This window comes from Lepidochelys kempii, chromosome 5 (assembly GCF_965140265.1).
Source record: "Lepidochelys kempii isolate rLepKem1 chromosome 5, rLepKem1.hap2, whole genome shotgun sequence".
Classification (NCBI taxonomy): domain Eukaryota; kingdom Metazoa; phylum Chordata; order Testudines; family Cheloniidae; genus Lepidochelys; species Lepidochelys kempii.
The window spans coordinates 14439477-14448358 of NC_133260.1; the positions used below are offsets into that span (position 1 = coordinate 14439477).

The 8882-nt window shown below is 45.6% G+C and overlaps 1 protein-coding gene across 4 annotated transcripts in view; it reads right to left on the reverse strand.

The window, feature by feature from the left end:
- Nucleotides 1-7456, reverse strand: part of SMAD2 (SMAD family member 2) — a 66432-nt gene extending 58976 nt beyond the window's left edge. For 3 of the 4 annotated variants that reach the window (XM_073343498.1, XM_073343496.1, XM_073343497.1), the window contains exon 1: nt 7336-7442. The gene's annotated coding sequence lies outside the window, so the exon portion shown is untranslated. Of the gene's footprint in view, nt 1-7335 lie in introns of all 4 variants that reach the window. The other variant, XM_073343499.1, reaches the window with a different exon arrangement.
- Between the last annotated feature and the right edge of the window lie 1426 nt (nt 7457-8882).

Here is an 8882-nt window from a genome sequence, read left to right on the forward strand (position 1 = left end):
CACCAAACTAACTGAAATGAAAGGAGCCTCTAATCTGAAGACACTCTGCACTTCCAGAAAGGAATAAGGTCAGTATGACTACCAATAGTCGGTAGTTGGATACCAAAGAAACAATTCAGCCCTAGAGCCAGATAATTCACATCTATCTTCCCCCACTACTTCTGGAATTCTGGGACACTAGTTAGCATATGCAATAAGGGAGAGGTGAAGTGGGCATGATCTAATACAACACTGGATTCATGACATGGGAAACTCAGCCTGCCTCCTTCTAGTGCTGCTGCTTAGGTTCTGAACAGCAACTGCATGTGCAAGAACAGATTCATGTACTAAGCAAAAGCCTCAGCTCTCTCCCCTCCTCCCCACTTTCCTCTGCCCCACCCTATGTCTTGAGCAGGTAGAGCAGTTGCACACCCTCTCCTCCCCACTGGGGGTGGGGGGAATCCAGCCTGCTGAGCAATAGCCTCAGGTCCAGCCCCAGTTCAGCTCTTCAGCCGATTAGGCCAGCAGTGGTGAGTGGCTCTAAAGCTGCTCACCTCCCAACAAGCTCCATCTGGTCAGAAGCTCCATCTGGCTAGCTAAATGGGCCAGTGCCCCAAGTGGCAGAGCCAAGGACCCTGCTCAGCTTTCACATCAGCTGCTGAAGCTTAAGGCAGATCCCTCCCAGTCTTAAGACAATTTTACTTAAGGGTAACCGTAAAGGCATAATGCTGCAAGTACTACCAATTTAAATACCTCGTTTAAAAGCAAGTTTTGCATTCTTATACAATGGAGCATTGAATACCTCCCAAAATACATGTTTATCATTAGAAACACTGTACTTTTGTAGCTTCTGTGAGAGTCTCGAAGCACATTCCCCATCTCCTGATAAGCAAACTGTACAGTTGGATCATATCTTAAGTGACTTGCCAAAGCTCCAAAGGAAATCCACTCTTGAGGATGCATGAATATCATCCCTCTAGATTCCCTAGCACCATGGGGTGAGCTATCCTGAGGCACTAATTAGTAACAAGTCAATCCCAACCCTGTGCTATGTCACACTTTAACCTACTCTCCAATCATAAAGACATTAATATCTCCATCTACCTGACACACTGCACACTTATGTAGTATGTAGATGCCTCAGAACCCTTACAAAAAAAGGGTGTTTGAAAGTTAGTCTTTAAGGTGCTACCAGACTCCTTGTTGTTTGTGGATACAGATTAATACAGCTACCCCCGATGTTTGAAAGTTAAAACTCATCACTCTATGTAGAGTTCAAGAGCCACCATTGCCACATCATTGCTTTTTTTGAGAATTAAGACAGCCTGTTTACCTTATTTCATGAAGACTTAGAAAGTCTTATAAAGCTTGATCATAGAATATTAGGGTTGGAAGGGACCTCAGGAGGTCATCTAGTCCAACCCCCTGCTCAAAGCAGGACTGATCCCCAATTAAATCATCCCAGCCAGGGCTTTGTCAAGCCTGACCTTGAAAACTTTTAAGGAAGGAGATTCCACCACCTCCCGAGGTAACACATTCCAGTGTTTCACCACCCTCCTAGTGAAAAAGTTTTTCCTAATATCCAACCTAAAGCTCCCCCACTGCAACTGAGACCATTATTCCTTGTTCTGTCATCTGCTACCACTGAGGACAGTCTAGATCCATCCTCTTTGGAACCCCCTTTCAGGTACTTGAAAGGAGCTATCAAATCCCCCCTCATTCTTCTCTTCCGTATACTAAACATCCCCAGTTCCCTCAGCCTCTCCTCATAACTCATGTGTTCCAGTCCCCTAATCATTTCTGTTGCCTCCGCTGGACTCTTGAATTTCCACATCCTTCTTGTAGAGTGGGGCCCAAAACTGGACACAGTACTCCAGATGAGGCCTCACCAATGTTGAATAGAGGGGAACGATCACGTCCCTTGATCTGCTGGCAATGCCCCTACTTATACAGCCCAAAATGCCATTGGTCTTCTTGGCAACAAGGGCACACTGTTGACTCATATCCAGCTTCTCGTCCACTGTAACCCCTAGGTCCTTTTCTGCAGAACTGCTGCCGAGCCATTCAGTCCCTAGTCTGTAGCGGTGCATTGGATTCTTCCATCCTAAGTGCAGGACTCTGCACTTGTCCTTGTTGAACCTTAGATTTCTTTTGGCCCAATCCTCCAATTTGTCTAGGGCCCTCTGTATCCTATCCCTACCCTCCAGCGTCTCTCTCCTCCCGGTTTAGTGTCATCTGCAAACTTGCTGAGGGTGCAATCCACACCATCCTCCAGATCATTTATGAAGATATTAAACAAAACCGGCCCCAGGACCAACCCTTGGGGCACTCCACTTGATACCAGCTGCCAACTAGACACGGAGCCATTGATCACTACCCGTTGACCCCGACAATCTAGCCAGCTTTCTATCCACCTTACAGTCCATTCATCCAGCCCATACTACTTTAACTTGCTGGCAAGAATACTGTGGGAGACAGTGTCAAAAGCTTTGCTAAAGTCAAGGAACACTACTTTCCCTTCATCCACAGAACCAGTTATCTCCTCATAGAAGGCAATTAGATTAGTCAGGCATGACTTGCCCTTGGTGAATCCATGTTGACTGTTTCTGATCACTTGCCTCTCCTCTAAGTGCTTCAGAATTGATTCCTTGAAGACCTGCTCCATGATTTTTCCAAGGACTGAGGTGAGGCTGACTGGCCTGTAGTTCCCAGGATCCTCCTCCTTCCTTTTTTTAAAGATGGGCACTACATTAGCCTTTTTCCAGTCGTCCGAGACTTCCCCCGATCGCCATGAGTTTTCAAAGATAATGGCCAATGGCTCTGCAATCACATCTGCCAACTCCTTTAGCACTCTCGGATGCAACGCATACGGCCCCATGGACTTTATACCTTCGTTTTAGGTATATTATGAGAGACTCAAGTGCCTACTATGGAATTATGAAAGTTTTTAGAAGCCAGATCTTTTCTTCAAATACTAAGGTCTTTAATACTTTAACTTGTATTAGCCATAAGCCTAACTTTTCTCCTTTGCTGTTTTATTAGCGACAATGTCAGGTCTCATGTGGAGTTAGAGTTGAAAGCTTGGGTTAACGATTAGGGATTTTAATGTACTGATAGAAATGATCATTTTTATGCTGTGTTAAAAACTGGAGGCAGGAGAAAGGAGAAGAGTCACTTTTAGTGATCTTAGGCCTTGTCTACACTACAAAATTAGGTTGGTTTAACTACATCGGACAGGGGTGTGAAAAATACTGAGCAGCACTGTTAAGCCAACCTAAATCCCCATGTAGAGAACACTAGGCTGATGGAAGAATTCTTCCACCAACCTAACTACCACCTCTCAGGGAGCTGGATTGCCTACACGAGCAGGAGAGCCCCTCGCATTGGAGTAGGCAGAGTCTACACTGAAGTGGTGCACTAGCAGTGTTTTAAGTATAGACATACCCTTAATCATATGAGTAACAGAGCAGAAGTATTTTAGCAACCTAGGTAAGAGCAATTATCAAGGATTCCACATCACTAAGTTAATCACTTCATCTGTTTTAAGTTACTCACTGCATGTATACCCAATACTCTAAGCAAGTTTATCAGAATTTCATTGTTTGCTATCAAAGCACACACACCCACCCACCCCATTTCAGCAGAAGCAGAGTTATGGTTCTAAATGCTATGGCAATTATGCGAGTATTTTTTCATATTTGCTCTGCCTGGTACATGGAGGCTTTTATGCCTTCTATTCAAATCTCAGTTTGACTACTAAAAATACATTAATGTGCACGTTTAACAGAGAAACATGTTTAAAATGGCCACTAGAAGTAACAAGAGTTATCAAAACAACAAAAGAAATCAAGAGTGAAGAAAAATCTGCTAAACTATATAAATATTCTACTATAAAATATAAACCAGAAGAATGCTGACAACTAGAAAGCAGGGTTCATTGAAATCCCCCTCAATGCAGACTGTAATATTAAAAAAAAAACCACACCACCTAGTTCATACAAGTCAAGCAAAGTCTGCCAACAAAACAACAGTAACAGAAGGATTCAACAGAGAGTAATAAAGTTTATGGTTTATCTTTAAAAAGTTCCCCCCACCAACACACACACACACAGTCCTGAAGTGACTGAGTCTTCAGCCATCATTTATAGATAGATGAGATCTGTTGATGAAACAGAAGTTCCAACCTAAGCTGCTCAGAGAGCAAGAAATCACTCCCTTAACTGCTCTCTTGTAGTGCAGAGTATAATTAGTGCTATTGTCAGTTATCCATAAACCATAGTAAAATGTCAGGAGGAATGAAACCTTAGCCTGTGTAGTGCACTTTTACAGAGACATTTCAAAGAAACCAGCTGTTTTCAACTTTCAGCATTGAGAATTATTACCTGCACTCACTCAATTTCTTCTAGCCCAGACAGTACTGAACACAGGACTGTCTGTACCACTAATCTCATCGCATGACCTGCAGCAATTCAGTTTAACAAATTAACAGTTACAAATATTTTGACAAAGTAAGCTTAGGTATTGTTTGCCTCTCAGCACAGTTCACAAGCAGTTTGTGGCTTTATGATAAAAAAGTCATTACATCCCATTTGAAAACCAGAATTTATAGCTCACTTAGTAAGTCAGTCCCATAAATGGATGCTTTCAATTACAGAGAATTTACACACAGCACCCATTAATGCACTGTTAATACATCTGAATACCTAAAATACTTTTACAGTAACTAAAGTTTCAATATGTACTGTTCTTTATTGAGACAGAATTTGGAATTCTCTTCTCCCTCTGGTACAGAGCTCAAATTCCTCACCCTTCAGACATGTTGCAAGGTTGGTTCTCCCAAACTTTTTTTTTTTTTTAAGTTAGGAAGAGATGGGAAGAGTTTATATCTCCCAAGCTTTCAGCAATACTGAACATTTGCAGGCTCCAATTAAACTCAATGGTAACTACAGGTGTTCAGCACTTTGGAAAGATCAAGTTGACATAAGAGGATTGAGAAGAATCCAGGAGGGCCTTTAGTTTGGAAATTCTCATTGTATGAACAAATGAAAAGCCAACCGGGGGGTCAGGGGGAGAGAAAGGGGTCAATTTAGACAGGAACTAAACCCTTACAAAGTGTAAGCCTTTTCAATTACCATTTGACATTATAAGCCCCACTAGAGTTGATTATTCCTGCTGTAAGTTTGATACAACAGAGACTAGAATTGTGGATATTCTTTGCTATCAGAAGAATTGTTTGAAATTCTGCACACCATTTTTGCTAATCTGCACTTTTGAGTCTGAATTGTATGGGGCTTCAGAAGGGAAATCCAGTGCAGTGGTAGCCTATCATATCTTCCAATACATTGTTAAACATAAATTTGAAATTCCTATAATTGGATTTAAATAATCAAATTCTTTAAGAATTGAATGTCATCGAGGGTTAATACCATATCACGCCTTTGCTTTTTTTTTTTTTTTTTGTTAGGAGTGTGCACCGTAAGTTGGTTTGGTTGGGGGGCGGGGGGGTGACCGACCAAGAACTTCACTTCTACACTCTTACTATAGAGTTAACCTCATGATGAAGTTAATACCACGACAGCAATCTTAGCAATTTAAGAATATAACTAGAGTAATGTATCAAACTGATTTTTACCTCCCTTGATACTTGCAAGACAGTTAATAATTTTGTGGAAGCAACAGGTTAAGATAACCCCTGAAGAGCAAAATATAATCCTCTCCTTCTCTAATGCCAGAGAAGGAACAAAACCATCTATGAAGGAAAAAGTCTACAAATCATTTCAAACAGGAATCTTATCTGATTGAAATAGCTCCTCTCTCTCAGCTACAGGAACCTGATCAGTTTGGGATGAAAAAAAATGAGTGGTCGGGGGAGGGGGGTCTTTTATTTATATAGATATACACACACACACACTTTCTTAGTTTGCATTTTGCTAACTTTGACAGTGCAACCACCCCACAATCAGTTTGCAATTATGAACAACTGGAAGTATAACAAGCTGTCCTTTACTGCAGCCACTTGTTAAATGAGAGGTTCGCTTAAGATTTTTTTTTTTTTAAAGACACCCTCCGATCAAATGCTGTAGTCTAAATGGCTTATTTCATTTCTTGATACAAATGTATCTTCATTATTTGTATACACTCAGAGCTGCTTATCATAGCATGAAAAAAATTGCATGAGAGATATACACATCTCAGCCCTCACATAAGATAGTTTAGGAAAATGTTTCCAGTCACCCACAATATGCAAACAAGATTTATCTGGTGAAGGTTTATATCTAAATCTATCCGGAGTAGATTTTAGCTAAACTTCCATGTTGTAATTTTTAAGAACATTTTCCTAAAAGCTACAAGCTTGGTTTGTGAAGCAGGAGAGTACAACAAACAAGAAGAATGATTTTAGATTTGAAGTTGAATCCCAAACTCAACTTTCAAAACAGCCTTGTAAGACTGTCTTCTTACCCAACCACCCTTTATACAGAGTATAAACTAACAATTTTACTCAGCTATCCCCCACTTATACACAATGCTACAAGTGGAAATTTCACAAAATTGCTAAAATGAATACTATTTGTAGTTATAGCCACTTGGTGCTATAACTGATGTACTGTAATGGTATGCTTATTCGTGTATGAAATTATATACTTCACAGATATTTGCTTACATCTAGGTGAAGAGCATAAGCATTCTCAGCCTACAAGCAGGGGAGAGAGGGTCAACCCCTGGGTAACACCCACTGGAGTTAAGGCTGGAAGTCACTTTCCATCCCCCCCCAAAACTTTATTTTCATCTCGCTCACAATTTTATACAAACGTTGGCTTCTCAGGCTCTAAATTTTCCACATTTAATCTGGGTAAAGATTTTTGTTTGGCAAAGTCTGAGTTTTTCCAAGACTTTTTGGGGGGCTGGGGTGGGGGGGGGAGAGATAAATGATACTGACCTACAACCCCAGCCCCGCACAAGTCAGAGGGTGCCCGAGACTCAGAAGCAGGCGCCCCCCGGCCCCCGTTTACCTCCTGGGAACAGGATGAGAACAGGGCCCAACTGCTAACCATACAGGGGGCGAGGGGGAGGCAAAAGAGGATCGGGCCCAGTGTAAGGAGCAGGGCCCAACCCCCCCCCAGGGCCCGCCAACCTCAGCCCCCCCCCCGCCACCAGCCAAGCCTCCCACAGCAGCCGCCACCTCTCACCACAACAAAGGGGAGGGGGGGAGCACCCCTGCCATGGCCAGCTCCAGGCCTGAGCGCCCCCCACCACCACCACACACAGGCAGGGGCCACCAGTCAGCATCCGCGCCTTGCCTGGCGAGGCCACCCCCCGCCCCAGCCTGGCCGACGCCAAAGCCGGCCAGAGACCAACCTCTTCCTCGCCTAGCTGCGCCGCTGCCGCTGCCTCTCTCGCTGGCGAGTGGCTTCCTCTTTGCCACCGCCCACTGCGCCCGCCATTGGTTAATGAGGGCGCCGCGGCGCACGCAGCGACCCCCTTGGTTGGCTCTGCCTTAGGTCAGTTGTAGGGAGAGCGGGCGGTGGATGGATGACAGAGGCTTCCGTCCCGCCCGACGTAGCGATTGGCGGGCCTTAAGCCCAATCGGCGAAAGGCGGCGAGAAACGTCGTGATGGAGCCCTCGCGACGGAGTGCGTGATCAGCGCGAAGGGAACGGCAGTCGCTGATTGGCCTACAGGGGTGTCACTCCCCGCCGGGGGAGGTTGCGCAGAAAGGAGAACGACCGACCGAATGTGGCTGGGAGCGCTGATCCTTCCGCCAAGCGGTCGCCGAGTTCGCATAACGAACTAGTAACCTTCCGCGCGGCAGCGGATTCCAGCAGAGAGAAATAGTTCCCCCTCCCCCGTCACTACGCCAACCACCTCCGGTCCCACAGCCGCGTCGGCGCCCTCTGATACCCCTCCCCCCACACCGAGGGGGGGCCGACCTCCCCTCACACACCGTGGCCGACTCAGGGGTAGAAGGGAGGGGAGGGTTCACAGCGTTGGGCACTGCACGAGTTAAAAGCCCAGGAGTCAGGCCCCCCCCCACACACACAGGTTAAATGCGGGGGGGGAGGGTTGCCTGGGCCTTGTGCTCTCCACACTCCCCCACACACCACCACTACCTGTGGCACCCACACGGCCTCATCACCCCACACAGGCCCTGGCCCCTGATCCAGGCCCCGGCCCCAGCTCCAGGATGGGGGCCCGCCCCGCGGTGCCGGATGCTGCCCGACCCCCTCGAGGGGCAGCCCCTGCCCTGCCAAGGTCCCAGGCTAGCGCAAGGCGCGGTGGCGAGTTTGGAAATACGTTACCGACGGGGAGGCCACGCTGCCCTGGGACGGGCAAGTGCCCAACGGGGCAAGGGGGCAGTTTGTGCCACCGGAGATGGAACCAGGACTCAGCCAACTCGTCTCCTCTAGTGACCACCTAAGAGCACCGACATCGCTACAGTGGATCAGACCAAAGCCCATCTCGTCTCTGACCCCGATGCTTAAGGTGCAAAACTCCCATTCTTGGCAGATGTGGAATAATCTGCCTCCCTCTTCATCCTTCTCTCCAACTTTGTTCTCATTAATTACGATAAGCCTGGCTATTCTTGATACCCAGGGAAGCATCCAGGCTCTTTCTGAATCTTGTTAAATTGCATGAGATCCATTAGATAGGAACAATAACATTTAATCTGTGTTGAGCTGGGCAGGATTTACACTAGTGACCTACAGGTGAAAGGCTCTACAGCTAATTAGCAATGCCCAGATGTGTATGGTCCCCCCCATAGACCCAAATGTAACACCTTTGCGAATGAGCTTTGCTGTCTTGAAAGATAAATGTATTAAATCAAATTCTGACCTTTGCAAGCTTACACACAACAGGGTCTTCAATGCTGGATACACAGGCTGCTCTCAAATACCCTTAGTCTGG